This window comes from Macrobrachium rosenbergii, chromosome 5 (genome assembly GCF_040412425.1).
Source record: "Macrobrachium rosenbergii isolate ZJJX-2024 chromosome 5, ASM4041242v1, whole genome shotgun sequence".
Classification (NCBI taxonomy): domain Eukaryota; kingdom Metazoa; phylum Arthropoda; class Malacostraca; order Decapoda; family Palaemonidae; genus Macrobrachium; species Macrobrachium rosenbergii.
In genome coordinates this window covers 23347214-23368930 of record NC_089745.1, presented here as the reverse complement: position 1 = coordinate 23368930, position 21717 = coordinate 23347214, and the positions used below count along the sequence as shown (strand labels likewise).

The 21717-nt window shown below is 36.1% G+C and overlaps 1 long non-coding RNA gene across 1 annotated transcript; it reads right to left on the bottom strand.

The window, feature by feature from the left end:
• Positions 1-2532: 2532 nt before the first annotated feature.
• LOC136838596 (uncharacterized) lies at positions 2533-21079 on the bottom strand. Its single transcript, XR_010853050.1, has 4 exons — positions 20925-21079; positions 17943-17995; positions 11053-11080; positions 2533-6697 (listed from the first exon to the last, which is right to left on the bottom strand). It is a non-coding gene; the product is annotated as an uncharacterized lncRNA (long non-coding RNA).
• Between the last annotated feature and the right edge of the window lie 638 nt (positions 21080-21717).

Below are 21717 nucleotides of genomic sequence, written 5' to 3'. Positions count from 1 at the left end.
GAAGTTTACTAATTCAGTATCATAGTGGAAAATGGTTAAAGGATAAAACTCTGAAGTGATAACTGCTCTGGTAAAAAGACAGGAGGAGCCGAGACTGGAGAAGACCTATAAGAAGAGGCATGGAGGAGATGGAGGTTTCCTCAGAGGAGATTCATGACTTGACAGTCTTGGATGTGGCGCAACAAAAGCCCAATGACTCACCGACGGAATGCTGTTACTTTACACAACATAATTTTTTACTCTCAATCACAATTCCTTATTTGCCTTGAAAATTGTAGGCTATGGTTCTTAACTGATCCCTTAAGACTTTTGGGCTAATAATAAAATAATGGGCTTGTAATGAAGAAATGTAAAACTTTTCAAAATAAAATCAAATTTTAGTACAAACCCATTACTTACAACAAGTTCCCCCACCCCCACAACCACACTGTCTCCCTGCGTCTCTTAAACCAGGAAAAGTTAAGAATGAGGGAATGAATGAATCTAAAAATTTAGGAGTGAACAGAGGGAGGTGGAGCTATTGGACAGATTAGATAAAAAAAAAAAAATTAAAAATACTGTACTAGGATCTATTGGTTCAACTTCACCAAGAAGTAATTGTTGAGGGGGTTGGAAATAAAGATGGAAAAAGGAAGCAGGGATGAAAGTAAAGTAAAAGGCAAATAAGTGGGTGCTGCCAAGTGCCAAAGGGATGCAGCAAACAATTTTTAATAAGGCCTACAGAAGAATGTGGCAAAAAGATGGCTTGGACTTGTGGCTAAGCTTGAGACAGCAAAGTTACCAGCTGAATTGAATTGAACTGAATACAGAATTTAGGCCAAAGACCAAGCAGTGGGACCAATGAGGTCATTCAGCACCGAAACGGAAGCTGACAGTAAAAGTTAAGAGGTGTAACAGGAAGAAAACCTCGCAGTTGCACTATGAATCAATTGTTAGGAGAAGGTGGAAAATAAGACGGAAGAAAGAGGAATATGAAAGGAGGTACAGTAAAAGGAACGAAAGGGGTTGCAGCTAGGGGGCTGAAGGCATGCTGCAAAGAACCTTAAGTAATGCCTACAGTGCCCCACAAGAGGTGCACTGATGGCACTAACCCCCCTACGGGCAAAGCTACCAGCTGACTGCAGATTTATTTTCTCAATACAGACTACAGCATCCAGGACTCCTTTTCAATAAATAAAAAAAGACGACTAATCATACATAGTGAGTTTAAGAAAATTAATTTTATTTTCCATAAAATTAGATTATGTAACTATTTACTGTAGTAGTTTCTGATACCTTCATAATTGTCCCTTGACCATTCTTCTTTCTCCCAAAAAGGTAGTAAAAAAGTCATGGTTTAGTTTGGTATCTTTTTTTGTTTTCTTGTTCTGAATGGTTTTTTACTTTCAACATGTTCTAGATTCTAAGATATCATTGTATCATACTTTTTTCTGATTTCATAGGGTCTGCAAATCTGTTTTTGACAGTATTTTTCCCTGTTACAGTTTGGTGTCTGATAACTGCAGGAGAAAACAAGATGAACTATGAGTATGAAACTAGCAAATTTAAAGTTTGTACCTTTTAAAATTTTATGGTAGAAGACCAAGCAGTCATATGACTCGCATAGCAATATATCAGTACAGCATATAAAACAGATAAATTAGACAATATTTACCAAATCAGCATCCAATGAACCTTCACTGGCAAAAAAACTTGATACTATATAGTTCCCTTCTCTCCATTTTCGTTTTTATACTATTCAACAAAGGACTTGGTCTCTTTGAAATTCCAAGGTAGACTGCGTCAACAGTCACTGGCCTACTTGGCTGAGAGGTACAGTACTTGAAATATACAATAAACATTTCACAGTATATCAATTTTCAGTAGGTTATCATATCAATATATTATATATTAGTGAAAAAAAAAAAGACATTATGATGCTGGTGAACTTATATGATGAAAAATAAGGAACAATATGCATTCCACACAGGTTCAATAAGGAACACCACAATTTACTTTCAAATATGGAACAATTCCATCTTTCAAGGGGATGGGTTATTATAATTCACCCAGGTATTTTCTATGCTTACCATGATGCTACACTTAATGGATGACCCCTCTCTCAAAGCCCCCAATGGCTTATACCTAGATAGATTTGATCAATCCTCTTAGTGGCTTAAGAGGTATGACTCTGAAAAGCATAGACCCAACACTAAGAGTAAAGTTTGGCATGAAATTCTTACCTTGCTTGGCCACATCAAATATTCCAATGGGCAAGGAGGCTTCCTATCCACTTTTATCATTTTTTATGTTCTAAAAGCAGTCTTTAGGCCTTACAGGGTTCAGTAATTTAAACATCAATCACAGTAGTACGAGGAGAGAAACATGGAACATGAAAAAAGTTGGAGGAAAAAGCAGGATTACTTAAACTTCTTTTATCCACAATGAAAAAGTAATGCAGCTATTTTCTGGCCAGCATCACCTTGGCTCTTCAGCTATCATAATAACAATGAAAGGAAAATTACTCCCAGTTAATATTCAAAGTAATAAAACTTTTTATAAGATTCTTTTATTACCAACAATGACATCTGACTGCATTCTAAACTACCTTAACTTTATCCACTTTATCTTGGCAAAATGGTCTATGACTGGTATCTTTGTGCAGATGAATGACCACTCTGATAAAGGTGCAGAGCACGCAATAAGAAACCTGAATGTGCAGCTGTGTTAAAATTAAAGTTGCAAATACATGGTAGTAATACTTTAACAACAAGTACCTAATTGATAAAACCCAGAGATAGGAATTTTAATATCACTAGCATACCTGTACCTAAAGTTACAAAATTTTACATACCCATGGTAAATATACAATGTTACGAGAATCTCAACAATAAATAAACACAAAAAAATGCTTTATGAAACATTAATTCTTCAGAGAAACCATCACTTTACAGAACATTATTTTTCCACAGCCAAGGCATTTACAATTCCTGAATCACAAAATAATCTTTGCAGTGGTTAACGAAGCATAGTGTTTCCATCTGGGGAGCACTCCCACCTTTTCCCATTACTTGGCTGGCTTGTCATGTTTTGCTTGCACATACCCAGCAAGGTGAGGTCTACGATCATATACTAGGGAGGAAGGAATGGTCTACATCTATGAAATCAGTCACTTTTCAAGTAAAAAGTAAAAGTAAAGCCAATTTATACAAAATATTAATTTTCAGCGTAAACCCATTGTTATAATTATTACATAGCCTGAGTAGCAACTAAAGCAGCAGGGAGCCGAGCTGCTGCAGATGAACAAACAAAAAAAACTTGAAGGGACCATGAAAGCTGGAACACACGAAAGCTCTGCTGACTAATCATGGGTCGCGAAATGGACAGCAATCCAGTTAGTAACTAAAGACTTGAAGAACAGCTCACTTAACCTTTCAACATGTGATACAATACGTAACTTAGAAGTGTGTGCTCATAATAAAATGAATAACTCAGAAGTGTGGGTCCATAATAAAATTAATTATGAGTCCCTATCCTGAAAAGATAAAACTTGGCCTGCTGCTACTAAAGGTCTTCAAGGAAAATCAACTAAAAACTTGTGGGTGAGCTTTCTTATAAAATCTTGGAATGGTAGACAGGCACCTCCTGGCATTCAAAACTGTGTTAACATCTTGAGTTTTCTTAAACAGTAAAAAGGCAGACACTACTCTACTTTCACAACCCTGACTTTCACGAGATTGGTTTGACCGGAGACCTTCTCATGAGCCTTCTGAATGACGAGTCTACACCACAAAGAAATTATATTTCTACCTGAAATCTGATTTTTAATGGTGAATAACAGCCCAAAACAAATGAAAGAAACCAAGATATCAGCAAAATTCAGCAACTCAAGGCAACATATAATGCAATAAGACTGCTTTCTAAGAGTTTGCTAAGCAGTAATGGAAAAGCAGTCGCATCAAAATTTTAAAGACAGGCACAAGGTCTTACAGTGGTAATGTAGAGGAAACTTTGCTGGTCTCCACTCATTACCTTCCCCAAGTTTGGCTACTTATGGCCATAATCCTAATTCATCTTTTAGTAACTGCTGGGCCAAAAACAGTAGCTTAGCATATTCAATGGCTAGACAAACTGAAACTGCTTAATATTTTGGCTTTCTCTTTCTTTACAGGATTTTTTCCCAAGACTTGAAATCCACAATAGGCTGAAAACTTGAAAATCAGATGAAATGTATATTGTATGCATTCTGACTCCAGGTCATGAAGGCTGATCAACTAATACACACTGGTCAAATGAGTATGTAATCTATTAAAAAATTAAGCTGACATACAAGTTAAGATGTGCCACTAACCCAGTACTACTAACTAAAGTAACTTGTAATTCAGGACTTGATGTAGCTGCACAGACTAGTCAAATGAAGCACTGTCAAGCAATGGTTTCTATTTGTGTATGAACTTGCAACAATAACTCCATAAGTCAAAAAGAACATGTTCTGATTACTTCACATAAAAAGAAACACACACATTACAGTACAATACATTTAAATCCCATAACAAAATATCGTACTAAAAAAAAGAAAATTTACAATGCAAAGCTACATTATACTAGTTTATGACCATAATACTTGAGTAGAAAGCAAGAGAGTGATAGGAAAAGAAAGGAAGGTGGTCATCAATAGGATTCCTTAGCATCTCAAGGTCTGCACTTGACCGCATGATCACTAACTATATGCACTGTAAAATATCATGGAATTTTTCTTGCTTCCCACTGTCTATGTTGTTATGCTTAATTCAAGAACATCAGCTTGCCGTTTTTTAAATATCACGACAATACATAGTTAATAAATTACTATGACTAAAAGAAACACCCCTCATAAATAAAACAATGAAAAATGCAGTCTTAACACTGCATTCCCTATATATTCATACCTACAGTAGATGAGTTCTCACAGCCAAATGAAAATATTGATACATAAAAATGCTCTCAAAATCCAGATATTCATTTAACTGAGCATATAAAATCAATCTGATGTACTATTCAAATGCTTGAGATAAAGTTCTCAATGCTAAATGAACATGATTATGAGATTTCAAGCACGCAATCTGACAACTAGGATATATATATATATATACAATCTTCCATTATCAGTGCCAAAAAGCTGTGAGCGTATATACTTTATATCATTCCCAAGCCCAGATATAGGAGAGAGCCTGATCATAAGATTAATGCCCCTGAAACTGGTCCAGACCTGACAGGGTTAGTTATTTTCAAAGATAGCATAACCAACCACCAAGTTAAAAATGAGGTCCGATACATACCACAATGGTAACAATTTGGCCCAGGAGCCAAGGTGTGAATAAGTTTCCCTACTCCATAGGTTATTGACAATCATCAAATGTAAATATGAAGACATAATTACTTGGACTTAGGCGAGGCACTGTAGAAAAAAAACTCCCATCATTTTAGAAATGCCACAAATTCTAATAGCTGGAGCTGAAAACAAATTAACACAAAATGTTGACTTCTCATCTAGTCATTCCAAGAACCAAATAAAAAAATCACCTTATAGGTTGGAGCACTTCAAAACACTCATATAACTATATAACTGAGAAGAAAAACAAACTCTTTCTGATGAAACATCTCTTAGAGAGAGCATTCATGCAAGACAAAATATCTTCACCAACGTTCATGACACACAAGACTTTACTGAGACTACAAGTGTCAAAAATACCCTACTATCAAATAGTATCAACAATTCATTATAGTAGAGGGAAGAGCTATTGAAAGTATCTTTACATAACAAATAAACATTTTGTATACTGGATCCATAATATAATCATTAATTTAATCAAAATTAGGATAACCCCTGGTGAGCAACAGATGTAAACTACATAAACCTACCGGGTTTTGTAGGGGTCATTACCCATGTTATTTCCATTTTTATACACTTCATTAGGTTGAGTTATACTGCAAAGCAAGAAAAATCCACCATGAAGTAACACTGCTTGGCTTTACATTTCACTTCTTGCTAAAAGCTCTAGCAGTAAAGAGCAGAGGACATCAGTTATCACAATTTCTGTAGCCCAGTCACTAGTATCTTCTAAACCATACTAGTATGCATTGCAATGACATTAATTATAAACCATAATTAACAGTTATACAAAACAAATAAAAAAATTAATAATAATAATAGTCATCTATAATAATGAAATCCAAGTGGCTCTTGTTTGTACTCCCCTGGGTGACAGTAGTGGGAGACATGACAGCCACCCTCGCCCTGCAAACCTGTTACCCGAGGCAGGGTGGGCAGGGGATCAGGAGGGTAGGGGAGCCAGCAGCGCCGAGTTCCAGCGTTTCTTGCATATACAGTAAATATATCAAATAAACTTCATTAAGTGACTGAATAATAAGAAACCTTTTCAATTTAGCCAATCAATCATAGTCTTCCACTACAGCTATAACCCCAATATCATACCAAAATCAATATTAAAACATTTTGTGATATCAGCACATACACTCTTGCACATACAGTAGCTAAACATACCCACACAGTAACTGTGTCGTGTCACCATGGTGGTCACGAGAGTTCATACGAAGGGTAAAATCCAAATATTCTAAACATCATGCGTTGGGAACATGGAATGGAATAACTCTGACTTAAGCTGATCAACCTTGATCACTGCATCTTAGAGATCTCAAACTTTGTGGTGACAATTTCCTGCAATGAAGATGAGAGGTATTTAATACACTCTTAAAACAACTTTTAGTTCATATGCAAAACTTTCCAAAAAAGCCTTTGAACAACCTCAGCAATCTGACAAATGATAAATTTAAACTTGATTGTTGTTACCACTGAATTAGCTGTGAGAGGTAATCCCTTTCTAAAAAAAAATAATTTATATTCTCAGATGACATCCAGATGAGTTCTATTATATATGCATTTTTTTGAGTTCTATTATGTAAGTACATCACTGAATTTCGGGCACCTTTGGTTCCAAATCCTTACCTGGTTACTGAACCACCCCAATTCACATGAAACTACTCTGATAATGTCTCTGATCCACTGAATGAATAATATTGCATTCACCCCCCCACAAAAAATAATAAGCCTTGATATTACAATAAAATCCTAGTACCTCTTCCGCAAAAAAAAGGAGGAAAAAAAAATACTTAAATTTGGAAATGTATTGTGAATGGGGCAGAATAACTCTTGACATTGAAATAAAAAGCCCATTATCTCATACCTGAACTCAAAAATGCGTAAGAAAAAAAATACAAATTTGGAAATGTACTGTGAATGGGGCAGAAATATTTGGTGGATGTTTCATTTGTTCTTACCAACCTATCAATCATTATGAACCTTACTCCATGTGAATGGACCCCAGTTACACCAACCTGACAGATCTGGAAAGGAGGAAGGCCCTATTGCACATGCTGAGCTTACTCTTCACTGGCTTGGAAGACAATGTGTTATTCCTCCCTGAGACTGCTGAAATCACTTGGGCTAATGTACTTCCCAAGAATTATCACAGCTTTTCCATTTTACAATATTGATAGTGCTATTCATGTGTATCCTTCACATATTTCCTCAGTTATTCAGCTTTACTCTGCTTATTGTTATTTATATCCTTTTCCCTTATGATCAATGGCAAGCTTGCTAATGCTTTGTTGCTGCAAGTATTTGCTTACTGTTTCATTGATATGATGATAGTTTTCATATTCCTTGTTCAGTAGACTTTTCAGTAATTTCATCATTCATGATATGATTATAATTTAATTTAATGTGGAAATTTTGCTGGGTTTTGTTCAATTTTTGCCTTTATTTTGTTATGAAGATTTGTAAAGTCCTACCCTTTCCTTCATCTTTATCAGACAGTTTAATATAAATTTTGCTTCAGCTCTCCATTTCTGTCTCAGGTGTACTTAGAATACTCTCTTTGTCTGCCAGCCTGCCTGCCATCACACCTCCTCGCTCCCAACACCATTTCCTCTCTCTCCAGTCTTCATCAAACAATATTTTGTATTTCATTATTGTGATTTGTATCGTTTCCTGTGTTCAATTTGCAGGGAATTTACTTAATTTATTTGTGCCTCAGCAAACTTGTGTAGGCTTGGATGTTGAGTTCTGCTGCTCTTGTTGATTTTGGATAAAAACATGCATTTGCAGTGCTGTTTGTGTAGGGGGCCAACAAAGTCCCCTCAGAAGTCCTGTTCAGTGGATCAACAGTGGTCCCTTTATGCTCACAAGTATAAATAACATAAATCCAAAGTAACGGATAGTGATTCTCCCCACTCTTCCTCAGTTCACTGTGCTGTGCCTGCCCTCTCCATGGAACCCTCACAACATTGAGGTCACATTGCTGCCAAAGAACTGTCTTCTTGAAGGGCTGGCTAAATGGGGAATGCAGGCAAACAGGTGAAACTGCAAAGGAGAACCTAAATCAATAGGAGACAGGCAGCAGCTGAAGAGAAAGACTTCCTGAACACAAGGCTCTGCACAGATAGTCCTCCCATTCTCCAAAACCCTTGAAGAAAATTATCTACCAAGAGAAGGCAAAGGGAAGACAGGCCCCTTATGCTACCACTCTTAACAGCAGAACCGATTGAAAACTGACCCATCTTCCCATGAAGGCCACTTCCATATGAAAAAAGCAATAGACTTTAAAGGAGCCAAGGGAAACTGCTTCCTGGACAAAGAACAAAAGATCTCAGCTTATACGAATACAGAGACCAGAAACCCCATATCCATCATGAAAGGTCAAAGCACTGACTATGAGAAGGAACAGATAACTCACGCAAGCTCTATGCCTGGCAGAAAGCAAGCCAAAATACAGAAAGGAAAGGTATTAGTCCTATGGGGCCTCAAAAGACCTGAAGAGCCAATGTCAATACTAAAACACTGCAATAGGTCCATCCCCAGGCTGATCATCTGAAGGAGCAAGGACAGGAGGAGAAGGTACTATCTATCCGTATCTCCAACAATAAAGAAAGGAGCGAGCTGGAGAGGAGCACCCCTGAATGATCCAGAGAATGTAGAAGCTTCATGAAATGAAGCTTAGCATAGCAATGCACTGAACTGCTAAAACCCTTAGACTGGCTGAGGGCAATGGGAACGAACTAAGCATTTGGACCCTTGTTTTTTTAACACATCAAGTTACTATAGTTAAAACAAAAACCCTGATGTAAAAAATTAACTTCAGGATGTTATCATTTTAAAGATCTGAGGTTACACTTACAAACTCAATCTTCTGCCTGAGACCCAAAAGGGACTGTTGCACATTAAGAGCCCCACAATAATAAAGGTCATTCCAAGAAACAATTTTGTTATGATGTAAAGGCAAAAACCCTTGGAGTTAATGTTGTAATTAATTTCATGATGAAAGAAAAGATGGACGAGATATTAACATCCAAAACTGTGTTCAAAGAACAAAGAACAATGAGCTTGAAAACTGAGGACGGAGAAAGTCACACTGATGATTTGAAATCAGCTGAAATGCCATATACTTCTAAAGTAACTTGGAAGAGGCAAAATAAGATGGAATTCTGTTCCCTGCTTCATTGCACATATTTTGGATAACAAAAATCTACAAATACTTCCTCTGGATAGCCTGATTCCCAAATACAGGTGATTTGTTTTGGCAGGAGAGGAAGAAGGCCCTTTTTATCCTTGGCATGGCATGAGAGTGACCGAATGGCACATGGCTCAGTGGCTCATTACCAGATGAATACAGACAAATTCAGGGATGAAAAAGAACTGGAAAGAAAAGAAAGGAAAACCTCAAGCAGAAAAAGGTAGCACTAGTCTATGGATGACCAGTGCTCACTAATTAGGGTGTATGGATATTGACCATGATCACTCCTTGGGCCCTGAGGATGATGCAATCATCTTTCTTTACTTCTGAGCAACTATAGCATTAAGACAATTTTCATGACAATGAAAAGGGTTAATTAAAAGTCATAAGTTTGCTATGAGACAAAAACATCTTAGAGAGAGAGAGAGAGAGAGAGAGAGAGAGAGAGAGAGAGAGAGAGAGAGAGAGAGAGAGAGAGAGAGATCTGCACATTCTGATACAATCAACAAATCAACACACAAATTATACACACTCATACAGCAGACTGCAAGATTCAATAAGATGTTTACTTCATTCTTAATATTGTTTCCTTCTCACCACCTTAGCACAGTACACATCTTAGTATAAAACATTTTTGAGAGAGAGAGAGAGAGAGAGAGAGAGAGAGAGAGAGAGAGAGAGAGAGAATGCAGAACTACTTACTCAGAGACTGTGAGCTGGTAAACACACACACTACCATGAGTCATGAACTATAAAATTATTTTCTTTAATTCCTTAATGGTTGTTTTATTTCTTAACATAGTTATATTGTATACAACATACAAAAACTTCTTGCTAAGTAATCAATTAAAAAGAAGCAAAAAACAATCAGCATTGTCCATGGCAGCCCAGAAACTGAGTTGATAGCCATGGGATTTTAGTGCACTCCCTAAATCTTTATACATTGAGGTCCCAGATCATCAGTTTCAGGAAAATCAGTGTTGTACTTGTACATGCATGTACTACTATGACAGAAACGGACTTAATGAATGTATTAAGGATTACAAACCAATTATATGTCTGATGACAAATTTCCATTACTTTGAGAAGATAAAGTAAGCATAATATTATACAATTTTGGGAGGAGAAAGAATGACTTCTCACAACCATTTTCAGTGAATATATATTAAGGGTTGGAGGTTAATTCTTATAGCTGAAGTTTTAGGAAAAAAATTACTAGTCTAAGCATGAATGAACAATTACAAGACATAAGTTCACATTCTCACTTTGCTAAAGGAACTGACCTCTCGATTAAAAATATTTCTTACTGAACATTCAGTAGCTTTGTTTTATTGAAAGAGGCATAAGAGAAAAAACCCAATAATACTCTTTTACACTAAAACTGACTTTTTGAAAGAGGCATAAGAGAAAAAACCCAATAATACTCTTTTACACTAAAACTGACTTTAAATCCACAAAGCTAACTTATAAAAAAAAAAATTATTAATTTTGTACCCCTTACCTCATCTGAGTCCAGAATTGGAAGAGCCCTGAAAGTAAATAAAGGGTCGTATTAAAAAGCCTGGCCAGGTAAAAATGCATATCAATATTAATTACAATCGCAACGATTTTCTGTATGTCTCACCATTTGGACAAGACAGATAAACTAAAGATTGAATATTATTATTATTATTTTATTATTATTATTATTATTATTATTATTATTATTATTATTATTATTATTATTCATAAGATGAACCCCATTCATTTGGAACAAGCTCACAGGGGCCACTGACTTGAAATTCAAGCTTCCAAAGAATATGGTGTTCATTTGAAAGAAGTAACAGAAGGCAATGTGAAACACAGAGAGGGGAGATCAGTTATTACGAAAACAGATAAATTAATAAATTAATAAATAAAAATGTAAATAAAATATTAAAACGACAATTGAATTGTATTAGGGTAGTACTGCATTGCATCTTCACTTAAACTCCTGAAGTTCAATTACACGACATCCTCTGGGAGGCTGTTCCACAGTCCAACAGTGCGAGGATTAAAGGACCTCTGGAACTGAGAAGTTCAACAGCGAGGCACATTTAGTGCGCATTGGGGCTGCTGTCCAGCGAATCTGGTTGCCCTCGACAGGAAAAGGGGATCAAGGATCAATTGTGACTGTGAAGGTTTCTGTTAAAGTACAACCAGCCATCGATGGTCCAAGTCATAACTGCTAATATTAGGAAACAGAAATCTACCACCATGAACCACTCTATCTAAAGACATAAATCTCTGGCTGAAGCAGACAACACTGGAGAACAGTATTCTAGTAAAGGAAGGACAAATGACCTAAAACATGTTGCACTGATTTTATCACTATTATAAATATACGAGACCTTACGAACAATACCTAACTTTCTTGCAGCATTTGCTGAAATCTTTATTATATGTTTCTCAAAAGTCAGATGCGAGTCAAAAGTTACATCTACAACTTAACCCATCCACCTGAAGGGGAGGATGGGGTGGAAAATCTGTATGAGGTCTGCAAATCAGTAGCGTTTTTGTCTTCCTGGAGTTCAGCCTCATACCCCACCGACTACACCATTCACTGATCTGGTCCATGTCCTGACTGAAGCTGAGAGCAGCTTCATTTCTCATAAGTGGAGACTCTACTACACCCACAAGTTGCATCATCAGCAAGCCAACAACCATACCACCTATATACACTAAAAATGACAATGGACCAAGAACACTACCCTGAAGAACTCCAAAAATGGCACAATAGGTCTTGGTTCACTACAGATCCCATCAACAGCAACTCGCTGCTGCCTACCTATAAGGAAATTTTTAGGTAATCCTAAAATATATCCTCCCACTCCAAGATTCTGAAGTTTACAAATAGGTGTCTTGTGATTTACTAAGTCGAAAGCAGCACTAAACTACTTAAAATACTCTGCATTCAAAACCCTTTTCAGGGTTCTCTCCCAAATGGCATGTAAGTCTGAAAGGGTATAAAAGGGATCTAACTGCTTGACTATCAGCTAACAATCCTTTAGATTCCACATACTTATACAGTGGCTTAAAAATAAGTTTTTCAGCAACTTTGGAGAGCACAGGGAGAATAGAAATTGGCCTGTAATTACTGCAGTCTGCAGATTTGCCACTCTTTGGAACAAAGAGCAAAGATACTAGTCACCACCCTACTTACAATCATTCATGTTACGAACTTTCAGAGATACAAACAGACAGGGTCAAAAGTTAAAATTGTGTTTGGAGTGCTCCCCTTTGCCACCCGATGTTCAAATTTTGCTCTCCATGCCTATTCTGCTAGAAAGAACTCCATGCCTATTCTGCTAGAAAGAATTTTGCAAAGAACAGAAGAACAAGGGGAAGCAGAACCTGTTCCTTTAACCCCCTTCCCTGATTATCCCAAGTATTCTTGTTATTAACTACCATGTATTCTTCTTACAATCATGAGAATACTCGTTTATACTTGTAAAATATTCCTACTTATTTCTGGCTTCCCAATTTAACTCATTCTTTGATGAATTCCCATTTTTATATTTCCTCTCCCCATAGGAAACATTTATTTTGCATTTTTGTTAATAGATGGCAGTGTGCACTGTTTACTTTGTGAACTTTCAACGTCAGACACTACTCCTGCAAAATGCTCTCCAAGTTCAAAACTTTCAAAGGAACTTTTTTTAATGTTGCATGAATCTAAATTTTTTCTTCTTTTTACCTTTCTAACATCCAACGTAATTCTTGATAATACTGCATGATTTAAAAATATGTGAAAATAATATAACCTATGACTCCTGAGTTAACTTGGGAATGTAAACATTAAAAAAAAATGCACTGCATATTAAAAACCAACTTATAAACAATTCAAGATAAGAACGGCTGTCTGGTATGTAACTCGTTCATAAACCGGATAATGACTGTGCTGACATAAAAATCAATAGAATCTACTAATTTTGGAGAAAACACAATAAAAACTTTTAAAAAAACAAAGGAAAGAAACCATAAGGATCTTATCCACCCCAGGCTGTCAAGATTATCCAGAATTTTCTTAACATCCCTGGAGCAAAATGCAAATTTTATAAGAATAGGCTCAGGATGACAAGTATCAGGGACAGGGAGAGGGACATCCTCAGCTGATTGCTTAGCTTCAAAAACTCGATGAAGCAGTTCAGCCTTTTCCCTAGGGCCATTAACCAATCTACCATCATCTATTACTAGTGGTGGAATGGAAGATGAGGCTGACCCAATGATAGATGATGCCAATTTGGTTCACCACAGATGAGGCTGAGTAATTCCTTCAAGTTTCCTCTTCAAGGAATTACTGTAATTTCTCTCCGCTGTATGGTAAGTTCTATTTGCAGCACTGCGAGACTCAACAAAATTGGTGTAATTTTCATTTGAATGATTTCGTCTCCATGTATTGAATTTGGTCTGTTTGTCATTGTAAGCTCACCTACATGTATCATCAAACCATAGCTGGTCATTTGTCCTGAATCTGATGACCTTTCTAGGGACATACCTTACTGAAATAATCAGCAGTTCATTTAACTTCTTCTTGGGATCAGGATTTAATTTAGTATCTGAAATATTAAGTGCATGACAACCTTCACCAATGCGATCCCAATTGGCTCTAGATTTCAGCCAGTCTGTTTTTCCAATGGTGGCATTAGGAATATACTGACTGACAGATATGTCCATCCCAATGGCATAATGACCAGAAGACTTGGACTTGACAATAGTTGGATCATCTGTGAATATGAGGTCTGATCTATTACCAGAATATGCGTGGGTTCCTCAATGAGCTGGACAAAATCGGAGGATACACAGAAATCAAGAGCAGACCAGCCATCTTGATCTATGGATTTTGAATTTAGCCACTGGTTGTGCTTTGTATTACAGTCTCCACAAACAGTGAATGAAGCTTTTGAATCCTGTGACCGAGCCATACAAATCCTTTGCAAGAGACAGTCATATATAGAATCATCGATATTGGAATTGCAGTAAACAGCAAATACATAAGCATTGCAGAACTTTCTGAATATTTTAAAACAAAGGACATCATAGGAACTACACTCCAAGTTTTTCTAGCGATAAATAAGTCATCCGGACTTAGTGTATACAGCCATACATTGCACATGTGCAATATTACAAAATAAATAAAGTCAGGGCATCAAATTGCGGGATTAAAAACTCAACCTTTGACTTCTTATACTTACAAGAGACTCAGATAAAAAACATCAAATAGTTACGGGCAAGAAAATCAGACCTTTTGCCCCGAATATTCGAGTAAAGTACTTTGCAATTTTTCTTACTGTAATGAGTAACAAGCCCAGGGTTTAGCTCAATGTCTCCCAAAAGAATTAAAATTAACAATATCAAATCACTAGCAAAACTAATTGATAGACTCATAACAATAGTAACATTGTAAAAATCAACAGAAAAATAAACAAAAATACCATCAACAACAACAGTATTTACGTTATTTACAAAAAGTTGGTTGAAAGTATAAATAAGGTTACCATGTCATTCAAAAAAGTGCAGGAAGCAACTGGTCGACAAGGCGGGGCCAGCACACCATGTAAGGCAAATAAGAAATCCCCAGATTTACCACAATAACTTGGGGAGGACAATCAGGATGGATTTACAAATTATATAAAACACTCAGAAGGAAAAGATTAGGTAAAGACGAAGACACTTTCCTGATAATCCACCGAACAACTTTGCTTTCTCTTCAGCCTGTCCTACACACTTTTCAAAAAACTATGAAAGTGAAAAAAAAAAAAAAGGATAAATGCCTGATTGTACCCTCATGCACGGGAACTCAAACCCAAGACCATGGAAGGCCACAGTACAGTGGCTATGGCACAGTCCAAGGTTGGAGAACAAGGTTTGTATTCCAAGTAGCCTTCTCTTAGGAGGGTTGCCTACCAAGGCTAAAGGGTCCCTTCTACCCACTGGTTTTATTTTGGAATGTCCTTCTCCTATAACAGGTGCCTGCCAAGGCTAAAGAGTCTCTTCTACCTTAACTTGTGTAGGCAGGGACATCACACCCTGCAGTGAATGATTTATAACAAGTGGTATTAAAATACCATGAGTTTATCTGAATGATATTCTGTACAATGATATCACAGCTCATGGTTATTATCTAAAAAAAATAGTAATTCTTGTGTATAAACACTCTTATACTCTGAAGAATGACAAAAACTGACAAAGACTTGCACCTTTAGAAAAAGGCAAAGGCCAGTTCCCTTTCCAGACTGAAAAATCCCACTTAACATATAAAGAATATCTTTTCCAAAGTCTGGGAAGAAAATGTATTTGACCTTCTAGAATGGAAGTAAAACCAGTGTCTCACAAGGGGAGTGAACATCATAATCAAGAATCCCCATTCGTTAACCCTTTGAAATTTTAATAAGTTGTACACATTTCGTCACTTTAGATTTTGATGACATCAAGTGACAAATTGTAGAAAATTAAAAATAAAGTTATCCATAAATATTCTGATGTTAGGTAGCACTGGGATGACATCTGGAGAGTGTCAAGTAAGTTAGAGCTGTTCAAAGAGTCATTATTAAACTAGTCTAAAAGAAAGTCACAGCAACTGATAAAATGAACTTTACAGCAACTGATAAAAATAAAGTTATTTCTAAGTTCTAAAGCAGTAATACAGAATGAAGTGTTTTACCACAGAAGAATTTCTGATCCCCAAAACCTCACAAGTGTAAAGAGCCCATACTTTTAGAGAATGTGTCCTATCATACATCATGAAAAGGCCCAGGATGTTCCATTTACTGTATTACTAAATAAATTGACTTTTGCCCATTGTAAGGCAAAAATAATCCCTTGACTTATGCAGGGATTTGTTCTAGAACCACCTCCCTATCTCAAAATATGCAGATTCAAAAACTTGACATAAACAGTACAACACACTGTATACAGGGTATTTTGTACGTATATACATATTACATCCTGTAATCAATAAAAATAAATTCTCTCTTTTTCTCTTTAAGTATAAATAATGTAATGGTGAATTTAACTAAATAAATAAGCATGGCTTCACTCTTTCATAACATGCTATCTATAGTACTTCTTGTAAGGATGGTGTTAGTGAGCACATATTAACCAAATCTTTATGAATAAACAAGATCTGTTCTTATAAATCCATTAATCATAAATAACCTTCTGGGATGTTTATATATCTGGGGACACACCTACAGCTCATTAACAATAATTCTAAATGACAAATTGCATAGAATAAAAGATGTTCAGTAAGCTGAACCCTATCCGAAAAGCAACTTACCTCGTCAACGAACGTCAATTTGTCAATCAACAATTTTTTCCGCAAAACGTAACTTTTTCCAAGAGCCCAGTTGACATGAATGGTGTCACACAGCAACACTCTCCCATAGTAATTAAGGTGGCCGTAGTGCAGTTCCCCCCTCGCCCTGACCCGATCGCGGGAAATTTAAATCCATTCAATTGTATGCCTGATTGACCCAGATCATTCCCTAGGGTCATGGATTAAATACAGTAAACCCCCCGTACTCACTTCTCACGATTCGCGGACTCATGTATTCGCGGATTTCTCTATGGAGCGTACCTACCCATTATTAGTGGAAAACTTGCCCATTTGCAGTATTTTTCACTGGGAAATATTCACTAATTACTGTATTTTCATATCATTTTCATGATTAAATTCACTTTTTGTGACAAAACTATTAAAATACTCAGGTATAAGCATTTTTAGAGGGTTTTTCTTGGTGTTTAAACTATCAAAACAGGCAGTTCTAAGTGTTTTTAGAGGGGTTTTAAGTATTTGTGGATTTTAGCTATTTGTGGGGGGGGGGACACATCCCCTGCGAATACGGGGGGTTTACTATAAATCTAACCACTCAGACTGTCTCTGATGGATATGATTCATATACCTAAACCCTGACCCACAGTCACCCTTTCCTTCCGTTGTTGACTGCTGTGATGGAGAGTCAAGATAATATTTTAGTCCTGGAATTACTGACCACTGACGAGTTTAGCTCATTCCCTGGTGTCTTTTTCCTGACTTTACTTCAATTTCTTTGCAAAATTGGTGAATTTACCAAATGGCTTTATCAACAAGGATTACTCAGTAATTATTCCTGTTTGTGAAGTGCTTGCAACATTGGTAACTGATGATTCCTCAAGGACGGACCCAGCACACATACTGGCCAACCGGTCTAAAAGTGGCGCTGCATGAACTGGAAGGTAAACAGTCTACACACAAGGCACAGGCAAAGACTGAAGTAAGCTGTGTGCTTCTACTAAAACCATTAGAATAGCTTTATTCACACAACATTAAAGAATACACTAATTACTTTGGTTTTTATCTGATTATTAAACTGAACAAAAAATAAAACTTACGAATCAGCAAGAGATGAGGGAATATTTTCTTCAACCCACTTTAAATCATCTTCCTGTAAAAAATAAAGAAAACTTTTTTAATTACAGTAAACATGCTGTAAACTTCAGTATAATTTTTATGAACAATGCAGACAGCAGACAACAACGCTAAGCAACACATCACAGTCCAACATAAATATTCATAATGATTACACTGAAGGACAAAAGAGATGGAAAACAGGCTAAGGTTAAAAACACTCAAGCGAAGGAAGTGTCCATAGAATACACATACTGTATTAAGGGGTGCTATTGAATGATACAATTTGAGGGTTGGTGAGAGAAAAAAAGTGAGATTTTATAAACTGCAGTTGAGGAACAAAAGATGATCAAGAAGCAGTATACAAGTGAAGGAATAAAGTGGTCAGGGGAAAAGTTAATAAAAAAAAAAAAGAAGAGAATATGATAAAAATCCATTGGCAATTTCCAGTTAAGGTCATAGGGTGTTTGTACATATATTCACTTGTAAGTGGAGGAACAAAAGTAAGAAAAGGGGATATTTATAAAAGTTCAATAGGCACCAATATATGAGATAGCCAATCAGCAAGCAAGAGTAGGAATTAGCATGACCATAGCATCTTGATAATTTTTGGAGTGTGTTGTAGGTATTTTATACTTTAAAAATTCTACAGGACCATTGTATGCCATCTACAAATCACTCATATGCTGTAGTCCTTCCTCTTCACCCATTGACTGGATAGTGCAGACGTGCCTTTGTTCCTGCATAACCATCAACGTTTCTTACCTGGCGTATTTCTGCTTGCAGACTGCTTATCCCCAAGTCTTTACTCCAAATCTAAATAAATATCCCTTTTCTTGTCAATTTATTAATTTTCTGCAGACTAGGAACTGAGTCCAGAAATGTCAAGACCGTTAGACTACTTTTAATACAATAAAAAATTTTCCTTAAATGATCGGTAACTTGCTTTTCAGCTACTTGATGAAGACATAAAATACATTCCAAAAACTTGAAAGATTTAAGAAGAGAACTGCTGACTGCCTAGCTGCTATATATATGTACTTCAATAACTGACAATGAAAGAAATGTAAATTCACTAAAAGCTCAATTTAATGGACTTTAAGGAATGACTGATTTGGCATGCAAAATTTTACTTATTTTGCTGCCCAATGCCAGAGACAAAATCCCTTAATTCAGGCTGACTTAGGTGTGGAATAGCAAGGCCTGATAGGAACACTTGCTGGAACTTTACTGCTGTCACCCCACTAAAGGTCACAACATTTTTTCTGCAAAGGTAATAAAATCCCTCAAAACAAGCTCAAATTTAGAGAAGGAACAAACACACCTGTGTAAACATATTAGTTTCATAGGAATACTTGCAGGAAGTTAATGGCATAATTCCACTAAATAACTCTAAATAGGTATCTCACTGAGCAAAAGTTTGTTTTAGAGGATTATTTTAATTAATGGATGGGGCTTGGCAAAATTACTGTGATAATTCAAGCTTCTGCTTTACAGCAAAAGTAAAATACAATTTAACCTCTAACCCACCATTCTAAAACTCAAAAATAAACAGCATCACAAAGAACAGTGATTCATGTATATACAGTATTTGTGAATCTTCTAATCTTGTGTTCCATGCAATCTTTAAAACTTTGTTTCACAACATAATTTCATTATATATATCGTGTACAGTAGAGTGTGAGATGCATTTTTGGTAGATTACATGAGGCTATGCTTAATGTGCGAGATTCTTTTTTGGGAGATTACGTTAGTTAGGCTTTCTATGCCTGTCTCAGTTTCGTTAGATTCCAATGATAATGTATATGATATCTAAGTATCCTTTAACTAATAAACAGGCCTAAGAGCAGAAGTTAATTAGGTTATATGCAAATCTTTATACATTCAACCAGGCTTACCAAACTTGTGGCTTGTCTAAGATTCATTACTATTGCTCATAACTAACAACCACTTACTATTGTATGCAAGACACTGGCATACACAACAGCAAGTACTGATATAAACAACCGAATAAAGAACAGCTGTTTCCCAACTGTGTCACAGTTGTCAGCTTGTTAAAAATTTGATTATTTTCAATGATGATTTCCATACATAAAAGTAAAATATATCTTTATTCGTCCTTCATGCAATGGAGAAGAACATATTAAAAAAGTATACTACTAAATTTAAGGCTGTAGCTGTGGCCGAAGAAACGAATGATGTGGAGGCCAAAAATGTTTTGGAAGAGGCAAAAGCAACATACTAAACTGGTAAAATCACACCTCTGCTTCATGTGATTTACTGCATTTATAAATAAAGTTAAGCTGTATTTTCCATCCATCTTTGATAACTTACTAAAAACTTTATCTCTGAAATATGTTCCACCTAAAACTAATGGCAGCGATGATGCCAGTAAAATGTAATTAGCTGGGGATTTTAGGAATGTAAACATTACTAGAATGCAAATGGCCCATAAGCGCTGTGTTCATAAATTTTAATATGACAATATGAAACAATACTAGAAATATAACTGCATACAGAAGGAAAACAACAGTTTTATTAAAATCACCATTATTCTCAATACACTGTATTATTTGACTTTTGTAAGTGGATACCAGTTGGTGCAAAAGTCTAACGGGCTCAATACATCTGTATTATTTGACTTTTGTAAATGGATATCTGTTGGTATAAAAACCTAATGGGGGCCAGTAGTTCCCCCACCTCTCTCTCTCTCTCTCTCTCATGTGCAGGATTTTTTTAGGGGTGATTTCTGTCATCTGGCATTTTCTGTGGTCTGGCAGTGGCCTGGTTCCAAGGGTGCCATGGTAAAGAGGTTGGACTGTACTACATTTTCTGGACTGCAAAAATTACTATCTTTAATATAATTCATTCAATTTAAAGTCTTAAATTACAAGTGTAACAGACTTTTCCTGGTAATGAGAAAAGTTAACATAAGTTTTCTGCACACTAACTGAAACTTATCTTACCACTGAGCGTGAATCTCGAGGAGATGATGAAGTGGAGTTTCGGGTATTCCTATATTTCATGGTGTCTGATACATCTGCCATCAATTTTTCTCCTTCTTCTTCATCATCAGCATCTGAACCATCGTCCAACAAGGGAGAGAATGCAAATCTCTGTAAAGAAAATTAAGTTTTTAATCATACAAAGATTATTATTTTCAAAATCTTTCAAGTTTGCACACCAAGCCTCAGGGAGAGAACCAGTACGATCCAACCATGTCTATGGCAAATACTTAACAATTTTTTTTTTATCATTACTGTATTATTATTCAACACGAGTAAAGCTTCTTAAGGAACAAGCCACAGGTGACTTTCAAGTTGCTGTTCAATCTTCTTAAGAGAATTCCCTAAGTGGAAAACCATACAAAGCTGCTAAATTATAAATAAAAAAAATTATAAACAATTATAAAAAATATATTGAACACATGAGTAAAGAGCTAATGAAAAATGTTCATAATCTGAAGGCAATGGTGCATTTTTATGAAGCATTACATACCTCTTTCACACATAAGAGCATCAGCATTTGTAACTGTGCCAGGGAAACTTTTTCACAATTATGCACCCTGCAGTTACAGCATAAAAAAAACCTCTATACTGGGGTAGTGACATCACAGCAAAACATAGGGTTTATACAGTAGACCCCCACTTTTTCATGGGGATAGGTTCCAGAACCCACAGCAGAAATGCAAAATCTGCAGAAATGCAAAATCCCTCTAAAAATGCTTACAACTGCTTATACTGCCTATTTTAACAGTTG